Genomic DNA, 19,171 nt, shown 5'->3' on the forward strand with positions numbered 1-19,171 from the left:
CGTATGAATTTGGATTATGACCTCTATCCAATTATATACTAGCTGAGAGACATTCATCAGTTTATTGGTGTTTGCAGTGTTGTTGTAGCTGTGTCAGTCACAGGATATTAGAGAGACAAGGTGTATTTCACTGTGATACTCCGAGTCGGTTTGCAGACCTGAAGAACTCTGTATAAGCTGGAAAATTTGTCTCTCTCACCAACAGAAACTGGTTCAACAGAAGATATTACCTTACCCACCTTGTCTCTCTATTTATCAGTTTAGGAAGAATTCACCCCCGTGTTAGAAGCTGAACACATTTTCCCTTTATCTTATTTGAACTCTTTGGCACTATGGTCTGACAGCAGGTCAAACAGATTTTACAGTCTCTTTAGCTAGTGTCCTGGGTAAAGGTATGCCGGGAGACTCAGACCTCTGAAAATAAAATGGGAGACTGCTCACTCTCAGAAGCCGTTCACACTTGAAGATGTTTGTATCATAGCTAAAATTTTGCCCCTCAACAATGACATAACAGAATACCTAACTTTTCATTCAGATCCTGTGCAGTTGCAGGGCCTGGAAGGTTTGATTATACTTGTTCCAATGGTCACAAAAGTAACTTTTGCCTTGACTGTGCCCATAGTAAGTCTCAGATCCTGAAATTTACAAAATTAGCTCCAAAAGGTAATACTGAGAAGTCAAAAATACTAAAATGTTCTGATTTAAAAGGACACGCCAACTCAAATTTTGCCCTCAAATTAAATTTTGTAACAAGAACAAAAATCACACGCTTTTACAACTCTGAAGGCCGAAAAAAAGACTTAAATTATGATGCTAAATTCCAATAGCAACCATTTGAAATAACCATTCCCACGCAGTATTTGCACCCCAAACATTGCAGCTCTGAATCTGCAATTGCAAATGACAATATTCAAAAGTGAAAGTGACTGGGTCAACAATTCAATATTCTTGCCCAAGGAAATTTCTTATTGACACGTCAGTGATTTTCTTGCACAATGAAAACAGAATTAGGCCCATAAATGAATTTCATTGTTCAAGCTGAAAGAAATTCAAACAGTAAACAAAGGATCGTAAATAGTGAAAAGTAGATTAGGTTTTCAATATTGTTTGTTTTACTTAGGTAAGGATAATTTAAATTGAGAGCCCCTTTAAAAGTAACTGTTGAAAATTAAATGTAACTACCAACAAAACCAACACTTGCATTATACTTAGAAGTGGAAGAATGGACTATTAGAGTGATGGGGCTCTTGTACTGTATTCTATCTGTATATAGCTGAGTGTTTCACTAGCGAGCTAGCAGACAAAATTCTTTAATAAAAATCTACTCACAGACAGAAAAGCAAGATGCAGGTCATGATGCTGTGTTACAAGAAAGGGCCACAGCGGTCATGCTTTCTCCATAATGTGGGTAGACACTCATCCTCACATGAAATCGCCACTCTCATAAGATTTCTGTTTTTCTGGCAGAGTTTATCCTATCCAAATCATTGGTGGGGTTCAGCAGATTTCCCACACCACGAACTGGGGAGGAGGTTCTGCTACCCTTCCAGCGAGTAGCATGTTACTCCCACTGAGTACCCCCCTACATTTCAATGGAGCCAATCATGAAGTAAAGTGCTACTCGGCGTAAGTAAGGGTAATAGAATCTAGCTGTCTCTTTGGTGGTATCCAGAGCCAGATTTAGAAACCACTGAGCCTTTACTGACAACTATTTAAATGGTATAAAATGTGGTTCTGACTAACAGTTCTTGAAACAGCAGCTGCTAATCTAGGTCAGAATTGAAGGTGAAGGAAAAAGGCACTGACATGAGAAACAAGTCAGAAACCCAGCTTTCAAATAGTGCATACTGTTAGTGTATATCTCTGGGACTCACGGGACACCGTACTTTAAAAAGCTCTTCAGACCAGCAAAAAATACAGGCCAAGTAACAGAAAGGCCAGGATACTTTCAGCATCCCACAAACCATGGCCAATATAGCCCTGGGCATATATTATATTATTTTAGATCTTTGTTTTTCACCATAAGGCTCTTGTGAGTCTGAGTCTGAGACATGTAAACATTCTCTAATAAAGGGTCATCAGCAAGAGCTTGTTTAATGATCCACCAATTAAAAAATAAAATAGGAACGACAGTAGGGGGGGAACAATAGGTAAGAGTTCAACGTCACAAGATAGATTGTCACAGCAGGGGTTATCCAAACAGCTTGAATCATGACTAAAGATTGCTTAATCATTAAAATCCCCATGCAGCATAGGGGAACATGGGCTTATAGGGTCACTTCTGCTACTCTGAAAGGCACCATCAAGAGTCCTCTTAGCTATGTGGATTACTTAGCAAACCTGTGGATTACTTTGGGTGACCAGTACCCCTGGACACACAAAGTATAAGGCTGGGAACATAGGCATGCCAAGAGGTGTGTTCAATGCTGCTCAGCAAATATGGCGCTTCTAAGCACCTCTACGCTCAAAAGCACTGAGGCTTAAAAGACCACCCATGGTGCTGCAGCTGGGTGAACTGGAGGAGCAGCTCTGTGTTTGGAGAGCTGATGCTTCAATATTACTCCCTAATGTACAGCTGCCTAGGAAGAGGTGTGAACTACTACAAAATATGGCAGAGCATCTTTCCATCAAACGCTCATTGCATTACAGACATCCCAAGAATCAGAGAGAGGCAGCCTCTTATCTGACTCCCCCAGGCTGCATCTTGGTGGTGATGCTTGCATGAGAGGTCAGGTGCATAGAGGCTGCATCTATCAGGCCCTGCTACAAAAAGATTGGAGGTGTGCCTTCTATCATCCAAAAATATTCTGGTGTCAGAAAGCCGCATTAGTCTCACAGCGTTTCACACAGAACATTACCACAGAGACAAATTCCCTCATAGCATGCAAAATACATCAGTAGATTGAAAAAGAAATGCGAGAAAATTCATAAGACATCCAGCAAATTAATTTACAATCACGTGAATTGAGGTTCAAAGATGCCCTAATTTGTACAAAATCCCACTCTCTTCCTGCTCAGACAGACAGAAGAGAGTTTGAAGACAGAACTAACATAAATGACTCCGAAGGAGAACTTAGAAAAAAATAAATCAGCTAAAAGATTAAAAATATAACTGCTGCATGAGCAGTCAGAAACAGCCACTCATCTGTCAGGGCGAAAAAGGAATCAACAACTGAAACATGAGAGGATGCTGAGCTACCTTACCCAGCAGTGGTGAATTGTTCCACCCACTATAGGCGGAAAGGGGCCAGCAATACTTAAGACACATAGCTTTGGGAGTTCCCAGGCTAAATAAAACACAAAAGGGTGGGATCTAGTACAACTGGTACCCTTTGGAGTGAAAAGTGTGCTTCCGGGAAAGAGTGTACATGACATGCCACCAGCCTGTCTTAGGGTGACCAGATGTCACGATTTTATAGGGACAGTCCTGATATTCAGGGCTTTGTTTTGTATAGGCTCCAATTACCCCCCACCACATCCCGATTTTTTACACTGGCTGTCTGGTCACCCTAACGTGTCTAGACCCATAAACTCATCTATGTTCATAAATAAAAGTCTGTAGATATTATTCAGGTGATTAGAAAACCAATCCCTCGCTCCCTCAAAAAAAAGCCCACTTTTATTTATAGAAGTACATTTTAAAAAAAAGAAAAGGGATCAATTTTTTATACCTACTGAGGGTGACGTAGTTAGGCCTCCAACTCAACTGAAACAGAAGTGTTAGAAGCAAAGAAAGTTTCAGGAGCAGAAGAGCCTCCTTCACACATGATGACATGCAGAGTGAAAAGGAGAGCTGGTCTATTTCCAGCAAACAATTTGGCTATTTTAAGCTAATGTGGTCCAGCGAATAGGGCCTTAGACAGGGAATCAGGAGACCTGGATTCCATTATGCCAATGCCCTACTGTGTGACCATGGGCATGTCACTTCAGACCTCTGTTTCTCCTCCCGCCATTTGTCTGCCTTTTTAGATTATAAGATCTTCACAATAGGGACTGCCTCTTACTATGTATATGTACAGTGCTTAGCACAAGGTTGCCCCAGTGTCATTTGGGGCCTTTGTACTGTAAAACAAATGATAGCTTATTTGTTCATTAATTATCCACACACACTTCCTTTTTTACAAATCTGTGTAAAAGGATTACTTGCACAAACTACAACTTTGCTTCATATATTTACAATTAATATATTTGCTTCATGAGTCTGGTCACTAAATTCACATACTATTGTCTATGTTACTCGGCTGTTTGACTCCCAAACCTACAGAGTGGACACAATCAGTGCAAGTACTCATGTGTACATACATGCATTGGTATTTGCATACAAATATGTATTAATTCAAACATTTGCCATGCTTTTCCTTTTTGCAAACATTATTGTAAATATCAGACTTGTAAATAAAGGGGAACAGGAATACCAGTGAAATAAACATGAGGTTTTCATTCAAGTGGATATTTGAAAAGCTTTTTGGAAATATTTATCAAATTCTAGCAAAAATTCCATCTGAAACATACAGTGAGACAGGTTCTTTACCACTAAAACTCTTTACCTGGAGGTTAACTGGATAAGAGCTTTAGAAACTGTAAATAGAAAGACTTGGGCATCAAAATCAATTGACAGCACCTGACACATTTTATATCTGCACTTGACATTACTGTGGTGTTCTTCAGATTAAATAAAATGCTTGTAAGAAGAGAGAGCAAGGTGCATTAAAATCTGGAAGGTGAAAGGCCTTGAAACTACTGTATTTATTATGTAAGCCTTGATGTGCTCAGTATTATATAGGATAAAATAGAGAATTTAACATTAACAATAAGAGATGAAGCCATGAAGCAAATATTCGGTTATTAAAATTATTCTCCTTAGAAAACAAGGAAGAAGAAAGCAGCAAGAGATGGAAAATAGTATGTTCTTAATAAGTATGATTGTCAAGCCCAGGAATGACCACTAGTATAAGGGAAAACGATTGCTTTGAAACACCTGTAAGGACCGCTGCCAAAATATGAAGGGGCTTTTGGCACTAGATCAAGAGCTTGCCTTGGGAACTGGAAGTCCCTTTCCTACCTTTTAACATTACCTTTATGCCCAGCTATGTGGAATACTGAAATATGGAGCACTCCAGATTCAACTGTGTGCCTCAACATACCATTATTTAAGTAGAAAGTGTTACGGTGTAGCAATTCAGTGAGGCCTGGTCTACATTACGAGTTTATGTCGGATTTAGCAGCGTTAAATCAAATTAACCCTGCACCCGTCCACACAACAAAGCCATTTTTTCAACATAAAGGGCTCTTAAAACTGATTTCTGTACTCCTCCCCAATGAGGGGATAGGCACTGAAATCGACATCGCCGTTTCGAATTAGGGTTAATGTGGACGCAATTCGAAGGTATTGGCCTCCAGGAGCTATCCCACAGTGCACCATTGTGACCGCTCTGGACAGCGCTCTGAACTCAGATGCACTGGCCAGGTGTACAGGAAAAGCCCCGGGAACTTTTGAATCTCATTTCCCTGTTTGGTCAGGCGAGCTCATCAGCACAGGTGATCATGCAGAGCTCATAAGTACAGGTGACCAAGCAGTCCCAGAATTGAAAAAGAGCTCCAGCATGGACCGAACGGGAGGTACTGGATCTGATTGCTGCATGGGGAGAGGAATCCGTGCTATCAGAACTACGTTCCAAAAGACGAAATGCCAAAACATTTCAAAAAAATCTCCGAGGCCATGAGGGACAGAGGCTACAGCAGGGACGCAACACAGTGCCACATGAAACTTAAGGAGCTCAGACAAGGTATCAGAAAACCAAAGAATCAAACGGACGCTTCGGGACAGAGCCCCAGACATGCCAATTCTACGCTGAGCTGCATACAATTCTAGGGGGGGCCACGACCACAACCTCACCCGTCTGTGGACTCCGATGATGGGGTACTCTCCGCCATGCCTGAGGATTTTGCGGACAGGGAAGATGAGGAGGAGGACGACGAGCTTGAGGAGAGCACACAGCATACCATTCTCCCCGACAGCCAGGATCTTATTATCACCCTGACTGAAATACCCTCCCAACCCAACAAAGCCGGAGAAGGGAACCCTGGTGAGTGCACCTTTTTAAATATAATACTTGTTATAAAAGCAAGCGTTTTATAATGATTAAGTAGCCCTGAGGTCTTGGGATGCATTCGTGGCCAGTACTGCTACTGGAAAAGTCTGTTAACGTGTCTGGGGATGGAGTGGAAATCCTCCAGGACATCTCCATGAAGCTCTCCTGGAGGTACTCTAAAAGCCTTTGCAGAAGGTTTCTGGGGAAAGCAGCCTTATTCCGTCCTCCATGGTAGGACACTTTACCATGCCATGCTAGTAGCAAGTAATCTGGTATCATTGCATGACAAAGCCTGGCAGAGTATGGTCCCGGTGTTTGCTGGCATTCAAGCAACATCCGTTCTTTATCTCTCTGTGTTATCCTCAGGAGAGTGATATTGTTCATGGTAACCTGGTTGAAATAGGGGAATTTAATTAAGGGGACATTCAGAGGTGGCCATTCCTACTGGGCTGTTTGCCTGTGGCTGAAAAGAAATCCTCCCCGCAGTTAGCCACACGGTGGGAGGGGGGAGGCATTGGCGCTGAGCTGTTCAAGTTTGGCTAGCAGGGATCTTCCCTGATACCAGCCAAGCGGTGGAGTGAGGGGTAAAGCAATCATCCCAGAGAATTGGATGTGGGGGGTGGAGGGGTTAGTTTGGTTTCTGCTGCTGCACGTTAACAGGAAAACCACAGCACTAAATGGCCAACTCAATGTGCTTTGCTTGGTATGGGAGAGGAAGGCGGTGCTGTTATGACGGTTGCAGAAGCCAAAAGACTATGGCTTACCATGGCCGCCTGCAAGACGAATTCTGTTGCCCGGCACTGCGTGTGTGATCTCTAACACCAAAGCCACAGGCACTCAATATAAGATGCAAAATGCGACCTTGTACCAAAATCACATGTGCTATGTAATGTGAATAGTGTTGTTCACCGTGAAAGACTATAGCCATTGTTCTGTAAAATGTATCTTTTTAAATACTTCACTCCCTTTTTTAACTCCAGCAGCTGCAAATGTTTCAAGCCTCCCTCCTCCGTCCCAAAGGCTATTCTTGCGCTTCAGGGCAGGGGAAAGCAAGTCACAAAGTTCCATGAAAGTGCCCTTACGTATACGAAAGTTTCGGAGCCACTGGGAATCATTCCAAACCTGCAACACTATGCAGTCCCACCACTCTGTGCTTGTTTCCCGGGCCAAGAATCGGCGTTCCATGGCATGAGCCTGCCTCAGTAACACCATAATCTCCAAACTGCTGGGGACCACGGTTTTAGAGAAATCTGTGTTCATAACCTCATCACCGCGCTGCCGTCGCCTCCTCGCCTGGTTTTTCAGGTGCTGATTCTGCATAAACTGCACAATAATGCGCCAGGTGTTTACAATGGTCATAACTGCTGCGGTGAGCTGAATGGGCTCCATGCTTGCCGTGCTATGGTGTCTGCTCGGGCAATCCAGGGAAAAGGGCGTGAAATGATTGTCTGATGTTGCTTTCACAGAGGGAGGGAGGGTTGACTGAGGACATTTACCCATAACCACCCATGACAAATTTTTGGCCCCATTAGGCATTGGGAGCTCAGCCCAGAATTCCAATGGGCAGCGGGGACTGCAGAAACTGTGGGATAGCTACCCACAGTGCACCGCTCAGAATGTCGACACTTGCCATGGTACTGTGGACGCACACCGCCGAATTAATGTGCTTAGTGTGGACGCATGCACTCAACTGTATACGGTTTGTTCCCAAAAATCAACTTCTGTAAAATCAGAGTACTTTCGTAGTGTAGACATGGCCTGAGAGAGGTACAGTTAGGGCAAAATCCACCAAGATTAACTCAATTGTTAATCTCAGTAGCCCACCCACCTGTTGCAGACAAGCTGTCAAACACTGTTCCAAAAGAAGAATCAAAGTTAGATGAACAACATGTAGAATACAGAAAAATATATAAGGAGCAAATTAGCCACACAGTACTTGAAATTAGATTTGTCATCTATGTAGTCACACTACAAGGATGTAGTATGGAAGAGGACCATGGGGCCAGATTCTCAAAGGTATTTAGGTGCCTAAAGATCTTCATCCCAAGGGAATTAGGGACCTAGGCACTTCTGAAAATCCCAGTAGGCACCTATCTGCCTCAGATGACCTAGAGCAGTGTATCTCAAACTAGGGCTGCCGCTTGTTCAGGGAAAGCCCCTGGTGGGCTGGGCCGGGCCGGTTTATTTAACTGCCACAACCGCAGGTTCGGCCGATCGAGGCTCCCACTGGCCACAGTTCGCTGCTCGAGGCCAACAGGGGCTGCGGGAAGTGGCACGGGCCGAGGGATGTGCTGGCCGCCCTTCCTGCAGCCCCCATTGGCCTGGAGCAGCGAACTGCGGCCAGTGGGAGCCTCAATCGGCCGAACCTGCGGTTGTGGCAGTTAAATAAACCGTCCCAGCCCACCAGGGGCTTTTCCTGAACAAGCAGCGGCCCTAGTTTGAGAACCACTGGCCTAGAGCTTGATCGAAGCCCAATGAAATCAGTGAAGGCTCCCATTGACTTCAGTGGCTTTGAATCAGGCCCTCAGTGTAATACAGGCATTGAAATTCTCTTTTTTTAATCACTGGTCCAGCAGTGCCTTGGAAAAGTTTACTACTCCTGGAAACGTTTGTATTCAATAAAGTATTTAGCTCTGATAGGTCATATCAGATGCTTCTAGCTTGTCTAATCTAGGACCTTGTAAACCAATTATTCCCAGATTCATAGAATCATAGGACTGGAAGTGACCTCGAGAAGTCATCTAGTCCTGTCCCCTGCACCCATGGCATGACTAAGTATTATCTAGACCATTCCTAACAGTTGTTTGCCTAACCTGCTCTTACAAATCTCCAATGATGGAGATTCCACAACCTCCCTAGGGAATTTATTCCAGTGCTTAACTACCCTGACAGTTAGGAAGTCTTTCCTAATGTCCCACCTATACCGCCCTTGCTGCAATTTAAGCCCATTGCTTCTTGTCCTATTCTAAGAGGTTAAGGAGAATAATTTTTCTCCCTCCTCCTTGTAACAACCTTTTATGTATTTGAAAACTGTTATGTCCTCTCTCAATCTTCTCTTCTTCAGACTAAACAAACCCAATTTTTTCAATCTTCCCTCATAGGTCATGTTTTCTAGACCTTTAATCATTTTTCTTGCTTTTCTCTGGACTTTATCCAATTTGTCCACACCTTTCCTGAAATGTGGCACCCAGAACTGGACACAATACTCCAACTGAGGCCTTATCAGTGTGGAGTAGAGAGGAAGAATTACTTCTCATGTCTTGCTTACAACACTCCAACTAATACATCCCAGAATGATGTTTGCTTTTTTTGCAAGTTACTTTTTTCACACTGTTGACTGTTCAGCTCTGCCTGTGGACACTAGCGTAGACTCATTTTAGAAGGGCTCACCTTCTTGTCATCTACCCAGGCTCTGGATTTTTCAGAACCATAGCTTCCAATCCACTCTGACCAGGATTAAACACAGTGATAAAAATGCTAAAGTCTTATCCATATTACAGCTACTACTAATAGAGTTACAACTGCTGGGAATTACTGGTCTGAAAAAGAACCTAGAGTAAACACGTTATAGTGTGGGTGTCAGTTAAACTTATATTTTGATGTGTTATTAAATGTTAACTGTGTAAAGTGGGAACAAAGCAGTTTGGAGGGTAAATGCCAATGGGGCAGGCAGCAGCGAGGGTGGTGAGAGTTGGGGAAAATGCGAAGTGGGCAGGCAGCACGAGGGGTGGCAAATTTTGGAGTGAATGCAAAGGGGCGGCTGGCAGCACTGGGAGTGGTGCGGTTTGCGGAGTGAATGCAAAGGGCATGGGCAGCACCAGCAATGAGGACTGGTTTGGGGTGAATGCAATGGTGGCAGGCAGGTAGCACTGGGGGTGGGGCGGTTTGGGAGATGAATGCAAAGGGGGCATGGAGATTTGGAATGAATGAAAAGGGGGCAGACAGCACTAGGAGGGTAGAGAAGTTGTGGGGGGGAAGGTGAATGCAAAGGCGGAAGGGATGATGGAGGGGGTGAATGCAAAGGGCACAGGCATAAGAACATAAGAATGGCCATACTCGGTCACCAGTATCCTCTCTTCAGACAGTCACCAATACCAGGTGCTTATGAAGGAATGAATAGAATAGGCAATTATCTAGTGATCCACTCCCTGTTGTTCAGTCCAAACTTCTGGCAATCCGAAGATAGGGGCACCCAGACCATGGGGTTGCAGCCCCGAATATCTTAGCTTATAGCCGTTGACGGACCTATTCTCCATGAATTTATCTAATTCTTTTTTGAACCCAGTTAATAGTTTTGGTCTTCTCAACATCCCCTGGCAATGAGTTCCACAGGTTGTCTGTGCACTGTGAGAAGAAGTACTTCCTTTTGTTTGTTTTAAACCTTCTGCCTATTAATTTCATTGGCTGACCCCTGGTTCTTGTGTTATGTGAAGGAACAACACTTCCTTATGCACGTTCTTCACACCATTCATGATTTTACCGCCCTTTATAACCCTCCTGCCTCCCCATCATCTCTTTTCCAAGCTGAAAAGTCTTAATGTTTTTAATCTTCATTCCTGGAAGCTGTTCCATACCCTTAATCATTTTTGTTGCCCTTCTCGGTACCTTTTCCAATTTTAATATATCTTTTTTGAAATGGGACAACCAGAATTGAACGCAGTACTCCATCTGAGGGCAAGCCATGGATTTATAAAGTGGCACTGTGATATTTACTGTCTTATTATCTATCCCTTTCCTAATGGTTCCTAACATTGTTAGCTTTTTCCCACTGCACATTGAGCGGATGTTTCCACAGAACTATCCACAATGACTGAAAGGTCTCTTTCTTGAGTGCTAACAGCTAATTTAGAAACAAGAAAAGGAGGACTTGTGGCACCTTAGAGACTAACAAATTTATTTGAGCATAAGCTTTCGTGAGCTACAGCTCACTTCATCGGACTTCTTTTTGCGGATACAGACTAACACGGCTGCTACTCTGAAACCAGCTAATTCAGAACCCATCATTTTGTATGGACAGTTGGGATTATGTTTTCCAATGTGCATTACTTTGCATTTATCAACATTGAATTTTATCTGCCATTTTGTTGCCTAGTCACCCAGTTTTGTGAGACCCCTTTGTAACTCCTCACAGTCTGCTTTGGACTTAACTATCCTGATATTGTCTGCAAATCTTGCCACCTTAGTGTTTACCGCTTTTTCCTGATCATTTATGAATATGTTGAACAGCACTGGCCCCAGCACAGATCCCTAGAGGACCTCGCTATTTACCTTTCTCTGCACTGTGAAAACTGACTATTTACTCGTACCCTTTGCTGCCTGTCTTTTAACCAGTTACCAATCCATGAGAAGGCCTACCCTCTTAGCCCATGACTGTTTGCTTTGCATCCAAACCTTTGGTGAGGGACCTTGTCAACAGGACCGGCTCTAGGCATCAGCAAAGCAAGCATGTGCTCGGGGCGGCACAATTCCAGCGGCAGCATTCCAGCCATCCTTTTTTTTTCCCTTGGGCAGTTGCACTCTTGGAGCTTGGGGCGGCAAAAAACCTAGAGCCGGCCCTGCTTGTCAAAGGCTTTCTGAAAGTCCAAGTACAAATATCCACTAGATCCCCCTGGTCCACCTTTGTTAATCCCCCTCATAGAATTCTAATAGATTGGGAAGGCCCTCTTTACAAAAGCCATGTTGACTCTTCCCCCAACAAATCGTGTTCATCTATGTGTCTGATCATTGTAATTCAGACAGCACTGGGGGTGGGTTGGTTTGGGGGTGAATGCAAAGGAGGCAGGGAAGTTTGCGGGTGGGGGAACACAAAGGGGACAGGCAACACTTGCAGTGGGTTGGTTTGGGGGTGAATGCAAAGGGGGCAGAGACAGGTTTGGGGGGTGTATGCGACGGAGGCAAGCAGCCCTAGCAGTGGGGGCAGTTTGCAGGATGAATGCCAAGGGGACAGACAGCACGGGGGGGGCAGTTTGGAAGGGGGGGTGAATGCAAAGGGCTCGGCGCCCAGAAGTGAGGGATTGGCCATTCGCTGCAGGGGGCAGGACCGAGCCAAGCAGTGGCAACGGCTGGGTGCGCAGAATGGACGAGACCTGGAGGCGGGGGGAGGTGGTCATCGGACAGGGGCCCCTGACGGTGCGCGGGGGAGGGGTGTTTATTGGGGGAGTAGATTATATTGCCGTAGAAACAGGGCCATACCCACCCGAGCTAAACGGGTTCGGGGGGGGGGGGGAGATACTCACGCTCCAGCCCCTCCCCACACCGCCCGTGTCGCTCTCGCTCGCCTCCACCGGCTTCTCTGCCCCTATCCAAAATGGCCGCTCGATGGAGCCTCTCTGCCCCAACCCAATATGGCGTCGCCTGGCCTCAATCCAAAATGGCGACCAAAGAACCCCATGCCTTTATTCCACTTGGAATGGCAACCGCGCACGGACATCCGGGTATTTTCCGGAGTGTCCCTCCGGTGTCACATGACCCGGGGACGTCCAACGGAAGCGAGGAGATTCGAATTAACCCAATTAAATCGATTGGAAAGGGGTGGGGAGGCTTTGGGACGATAATTCCCCCTCACCGGATAAACGAATTACAAAAAGCGTATGTAATCGGCCTTCCTCCGACCGTTAGGGTTTGGATTACATAGGTGCCTACGCAGATGCCTGAGGGATCTGACGACACGTTTTAAACAATTCCCGTTGTCCGGGCATTTTCCTGAGTAGGAATCATTTTGAAATCCCCGTTAGGCTATTTCCGGGAGGAGAGTAGCTCCGGATGGTCAGACAGGCGTTTGGCTAGGCTACCACTTCTCCCTAGCATAGGGCCTGCACCGGCTTCTCGGACGGTCCCTGACCCTGTGTTTCTCGCGCGCGCGCGGCAGGCGTTGGCTGCTGCCGGTTGGTCGCCCCGTGAGGGGGAGTTGGCGGGTGGTGTGCGAGTGGAGGTGAGGAGGATCCGTGGGGGGGCCGAGCGGGGCTGATGCCTCCTGGGAGTGGGTAGAGGGAACTCGGCTGAGGGTTACAGCGAGGCGGCTGGTTCTCTTCCTCGCCCCGGCCCCCGCCTTGATTTGTTCGTAGGGGCCGGCAGTGATTGTTCTCTGGGGTCACATCCTGCCCCTGTGAAGTCAATGGGAGCAGGCCCCCAAGTTAGCCATTCACAGGGGGGGTCACCAGCGCCTCTGCTCTGACCCCCCCGTGTGTCACGGGCCGCCCGCTGAACCTGACACGGGACTAGGCCACTAGGGGCCACGGGCAGAGAATAGGAGGGACAAGGCTCGCCAGTGTCCCAACACCCCCGCCCCCCATGGCAGGGAACTGATTCAGTCACGTGCTCAGATGATACTGGCAAATGACCTACATGTGCTGCAGAGAAAGGCAGAAAAGCCCCAAGGTCCCTGCCAGTCTGACCTGGGGGGGAATTCCTTTCTGACCCTCATAGTTGATCCTGAGCCCCTCAGCAAGAGCCAGCCAGGCAAGCACCTGGGAATGAGAGAAAACCTGGAGCCCCCTCAGAGCCCCAGTGATGTCCCAGTCCTAAGAGCCACCCACCTGTAGGACTGTATGGCCTCTATTACTGCAGTATGTGCAATATCCTATCAGGGTTTTTTTTGTTTCCTTTCCCACACCTGAGCTGCAGTCCCTAGACAGTGGGTTACAGAGGACCTGTGTGCCTGAGGCCAAAATCCATCCCAGGTCTCCTGAATCCCAGTCCAGTGCCTTTTGCAAACCACTAGATTGTAACCTCCCTTGGGATTCAAAAAAAGGCAATCGGGTCACTAGGCACTGAAAGTTTTATTACAATCTAAAGCAAAGAAAATCTTGCGTGCACGCCACCACTCATTGTATGCCCACTAGTGTCAAGTAGTCTGTGGCAAGCTGCCAAAACACACAGTCAAGAAGGGTTGCTAAACTGCACAGATTTAGAAACACTGCCCTTCCTTTCACTCCCTGTCTTTTTGAGTTTACAGCAGCATTTCCCACATTAGTAGAACTGGCTGATTTTTATCATGTTTTGAAATGTTATGGAGGAGGGGGAATTGAGAAATTGTCGGATTATTTTTAATCCGTTCTAGTCATGGTGATGGTAATGTTTAGCTCTCATGTGGTGCTTGTCATGTATAGATTTCAAAGTGTTTTACAGAGGAGGTGTTTATCAGCACCAGATCCTTCTACCGCATAGACATACGTATAGTGTTAGGAAGACTAACTATATACCTGAGCAATTCTCAGAGCCCGTCATAATGCAATCTGTGTCTTAGAACAGCTCTACACTATAAAACTTTTCCCTATATAGCAATGTTGATTAGGGGTGTATTTTAGTGTGTGTGACATTTCTATAGTTGCAAAAGTCCTGCAGTAGATGCAGTTATATCAGCATAAAAGTGCCTTAGGACTGTATAGCTTATTTTGCTTAACAAATTTCTATAAACTATATTGGCAAAGTACTTCTTTCCTGCATCTACCCAAGGAGGGTTTGCAGCAATAGCTATTCCAGCAGACCTTTTCAAATGCAGATCTGGCCTTGGAGTGTTTCAAGGTATTTGAAAATATTAGGACTTTGTGGGGAAAAGACCTGACTAGTTCTAGGGGTCAGGCTTATTTTACAACAACCCATCAAACCTCTTTCTACTCCAGAAGAGTTGCTGCTTACCTCTCCCCCTACTTTCTTTCTACCCTCCACTCAACCTCCCCCCCCCCCCCCCAAAAAAAAAAACACACCCAGAAAAGTGGGTTAAAAAGTAAAAACACCACGGCCCCTATAATTTTTGTTTTCAGGATCCTGTCTAATAATAATCCATTATCTTGTACAATATATATTCCTGGGGGAATTCTGTGCCAAAAAAATTAAAAATTCTGTGCACAGTATTTTAAAATTCTGCATATTTTATTTGTCAAAATAACAATATAATCATGCCAGTTTCAATTATTTTGGTAATTTATTTCAAAATACCTCTCGGCAACTATATCTGTAACAATAAAGACAACAAAAAAGATTCAGGAAATGTTTTTTGATGAATAAATTCCTTACTAGACATATTAATACTGAACTCTGAGTAATAATTCATTTAAACTACAATACAGAAACTTATTTCCCACACCCCTCAGAAGCAGTGCAAAGGTTTGGGGGAGTTAGGAGTAACCGAGGAGCTGGGGGAGAGGGGAGTAATTGCTGGGAAGGAACCTGGTGTGAACTTGGAGAGTTGTTGGGTGTGGGTGGGAGAAGTATGGAACAGGCTTTTTGGGGGTGAGACGGGATTGCTAGGGAGCCTCCACCATGCAGACCCTAGCATGCTCTCATTCAGTCAGGCATATCTGCCCTTGTTCCCATGTGGCCCTGCAACCCTTCCCCCATCCCTATGAGTCCTTGCACCCTCACTCAGCCACACCCTCCCCATGTGCCCCTGCACCTTCCTTCCTCTGTGTCCTTGCACCCCCACTCCCATTCAGCTCCTGCCCCAATCAGTCCCCCCCAGACCTTTTGAACCCCAGTCTGTGACCCCACAGCAGCCCCATGTGCCCCATGCTGTCTGTCCCACCATATCCCATGCCTCCTGACCTGGCCCCATAGGCAGGGCGCTGTGAGGAATGCAGCCTCTTTCTCTTCCCTGTCCTCAGCTGGGGCTACTCCCGCCGGGAGTGGCTGCTCTGTTCTGGTGCAACAGCGGCCCCTGATGGGTGAAAGGAGTAACTTCAGCACCTTTCTGGCAGAATGTATTTTCTGCGGGGAAAAAATTCTGCGTGACACATGAATTCTGTGTGTCTGCAGTGGTGCACAATTCCCCCAGAAGTAAATATAGCACAAGAAGCTTATTACTGAAAAATAATGAGACCCCGACTAAGAGCTTAAAATCTGGATCCTTATCAACAGTAGAACTTCCTGGGGGTATAAGAGTGGTTTGCTTGGTGGAGAAGGAGGAGAAGTTATTCACTAAAACGTATAAAAGGATGCAGTAAAACATATTCAGGTTAACAATACCATTCAGATAGATGTTGAAGCTTTTGGTTTTACAGCAGAACTATGTTAATGGTTGAGTATCCCCTTGAAAGGGGCAGGGATGAGGGTAGCATATATGCTCTTGTGAACTAAGCATGGGGTTGGACAACGGGAGACCTGGATTTTATTTCCAACTGCCACTGAGGTGCAGTGACACTTGCGGGAAGTCACTTAGGATGTGTCTTCACTGCAAAGAAAACCCAAAACCCATAGCAGCCAGTCCTGGAGTGTGAATCAAGTGATTTGGGTTCACACTATGGAGGTAAAAATAGCTATGTAGACATTCCCACCGAGGCCCTGAGACCCATCCCTTCACCAGGTTTCAGAGCCCGAGCGGGAATGTGTACACAACTATTTTGTACCCCCATAGGATGAGCCCAAGTCAGTTGACCCAGCCTCTGAGAGTGAATGCTGTTGGGTTTGAGTTTTTTGTTTTGTTTTGTTTTTTTTATAGTGTAGACATACCTTTAGTATCTGTTACCATGATCTTGCAACACTCACATGGGTGTGTATGTGTTTGCAGAATTGGGGCTGATGTGCCTCAGTTTCGTCCTTTGTAAAACCTTTGAAAAGCGCTTTGAGATTTATGAATGATAAGTGCAAAGTCTTATGATCCTTGCAGATCTTATACTGTTGTATACCCTTTCAGTCTTCTTTGAAAAAGAAAAAAGTTTTACACACAAAACTGGTATAGTTAAAGCAGCACAACCCCAACAAAATGGAAGTAATTATACCAGGATAGCTTATAACTGCATGGAAAACGAGTACAGCAATTAGCATTTCTTTTTAGGTATCTGAACTGAGGTTATTTTTAAAGACAATTTTAAAGTTCACTAAGCAAGGCTTCCTTCTGTCACTTTTTGTTCTTAATCATTTGGCATGCTGCAATATAATTAAAAATGTTAACATTCAGATTTGGCTGTACTGTGCTATTATAGTGGTTGGGGAGAAATATTTATTGGAACATGTTTAAAATAAAATGATCAACTGTCTTTACATAGGTAGATGCCAGTATGGGCCTTAAAACCATCTGGAAGAACTACAAAGTTTTGATTGTTATGGGAACTAGCCTTGGGCTGATACACTGGGGGTGGTTTAACATCAAGTCCAATTCTATTTTCCAAACAAAAAGAGAGGACTATGCACCAGAACCTGGCATTGTGACATATGTGATGCAACATGAAAGTCAAAAAAAAGGAAAATAACAGTAGTACTATATATAAAAGGTAAGTTCCCTACCTAGCCAGACTGAAATACTTAATGTAGTATATAATTCATATGATAATCAAATTTCTAACAATTATAATCTTGTCATAGATTACCTTCTAGCCTTTTCTTTCTGTTTAATTTTTCTGAAAGTGAGTTAACCCTACTGTTAAGTACTGAATACACCACATAGCAGGAGTTAGAAGGCAATTCAGTACATAAATTACTCTATACCTTTTTCTTGTGTACAGCTCCCATTCTGCTATTACACTCGAAAATCCATCAGTCTGTGTTTTCAAAACTGCAGCTAAATCCTGCTAGACTATGGAATTAGCCTATAAGTGTTCAGCTAAGTGACTTTTATTGTATGGCTTCAAGTTATTTTATTATTATCTTAAAAAGGCTTTTAAAGTCCATCTAATAAACATGTGCAAGTCCAAGAGGGTCAACTCTACCAACAAACATGGCTCAGTGACAGTTGTAGCTTCATAAAATAATGCGTTCTGCAAGTTACAGTAGAATAGAGCTAGCCATTAGTACTTTGGAGGAAAATGAAGACCAAACAAATATGTTTAGAAAAACTTGTGCAGGAGATGTCTAGATAACATAGTTATGTTATATAAATGCATAGGTAGGTATAGATACTATTGTTTTTAAGGACTTTTGGCACATAACTAAAGCACTTCATTGTTTTTGAAAAACTATGTAAGTCACCTTTAACTATAAACCTAGATATATAGGGTAAAATCCTGGTTTAAATGAAGTTAATCGTAAAACTCCCATTGACTACAATGAGGCCAGGATTCCCCACTCATAGAATCTGTCCTTTCCCACTCCAGAATAGTATTTAAATTCTTACTAAGTAGGAATAAGTGAGATATACTATTAAAGAAATAACATTATCAGTGTTGTTAGCTTAGGGATAATTAAATGTTTTAAAATGAATGTATCACTTAATCTCAACTCACAGCACAGTATATTTAAAATCCTTATATTTAACATCTTGTGCAACAATTTAATTACATAATTTTAGTCTGAATTATTTTTATTACTAGCTTGGTATTTTGTTTTCCACCAGTTTGATGTGATTTAAGGATTTAAACATGTCTTGAACAAGGTTTCAGAAGTGTAAGCCACTGAGTGCTAAAATGGTGGATGATTACAATAGCTCAAAGAATATTAATTTTAAATTTAAAAATAACACCTTTAAATTTTGAAGTATTTAGAAGTGAGTGGAGAAAAGTGTGTAAATTTAAACATGTCAAGGCGTCACAGGGCTACAAGTTAAAGGGCCATTCTATGCCCCCCGCCCCATAAAAAAGGAAATGAGTTCCTAGACTTCTGAACACAAGAAAACATTTTGTTTTGAAGTGATTGCACATTTAGGGAGGTTGGTATTAATGCACTAGCTTCTTACCTGTATAGATCTAAAGTAAAATGAGGTTATCAAAATCAATATAGACTCCTATTTTAGCACAATCTGTTAGAGTTGGTAAGGGCCTGCTCTCTGAAGACTTGGGTAAAATGGGATGGATATTACAAGTCATCATTGAAGAGGTTAACTGGCAGAAATGCATAAGTGTTTGAGCAGTGCCTTCCTGCACTATATTTAACTGTAGCAGGTTTTCTCATCTCAGTTAAAAAGTAGGGCTTTCGATTAATTGACGTTAACTCATGCGATTAACTCAAAAAAATTAATCGCAGTTTTAATTGCACAGTTAAACAATAGAATACCAGTTGAAATTTATTAAATATTTTGGATGTTTTTCTACATTTTCATATATATTGTATTCTGTGTTGTAACTGAAATCAAAGTATATATTATTATTATTATAAATATTTGCACTGTAAAAATCATAAACAAAAAATAATATTTTTAATTCACCTCGTAC

At 43.7% G+C, this 19,171-nt stretch overlaps 1 protein-coding gene across 10 annotated transcripts in view; it reads right to left on the reverse strand.

Annotated features, from left to right (window-relative positions):
• LOC102945887 (SLX4 interacting protein) overlaps positions 1-12,577 on the reverse strand; it is a 125,510-nt gene extending 112,933 nt beyond the window's left edge. For 5 of the 10 annotated variants that reach the window (XM_043544042.1, XM_037896141.2, XM_043544040.1 and 2 more), the window contains exon 1: positions 12,329-12,530. The gene's annotated coding sequence lies outside the window, so the exon portion shown is untranslated. Of the gene's footprint in view, positions 1-12,288 lie in introns of all 10 variants that reach the window. The other 5 variants (XM_043544041.1, XM_037896145.2, XM_037896140.2 and 2 more) reach the window with 3 other exon arrangements.
• Between the last annotated feature and the right edge of the window lie 6,594 nt (positions 12,578-19,171).

This window comes from Chelonia mydas, chromosome 3 (assembly GCF_015237465.2).
Source record: "Chelonia mydas isolate rCheMyd1 chromosome 3, rCheMyd1.pri.v2, whole genome shotgun sequence".
NCBI lineage: Eukaryota > Metazoa > Chordata > Testudines > Cheloniidae > Chelonia > Chelonia mydas.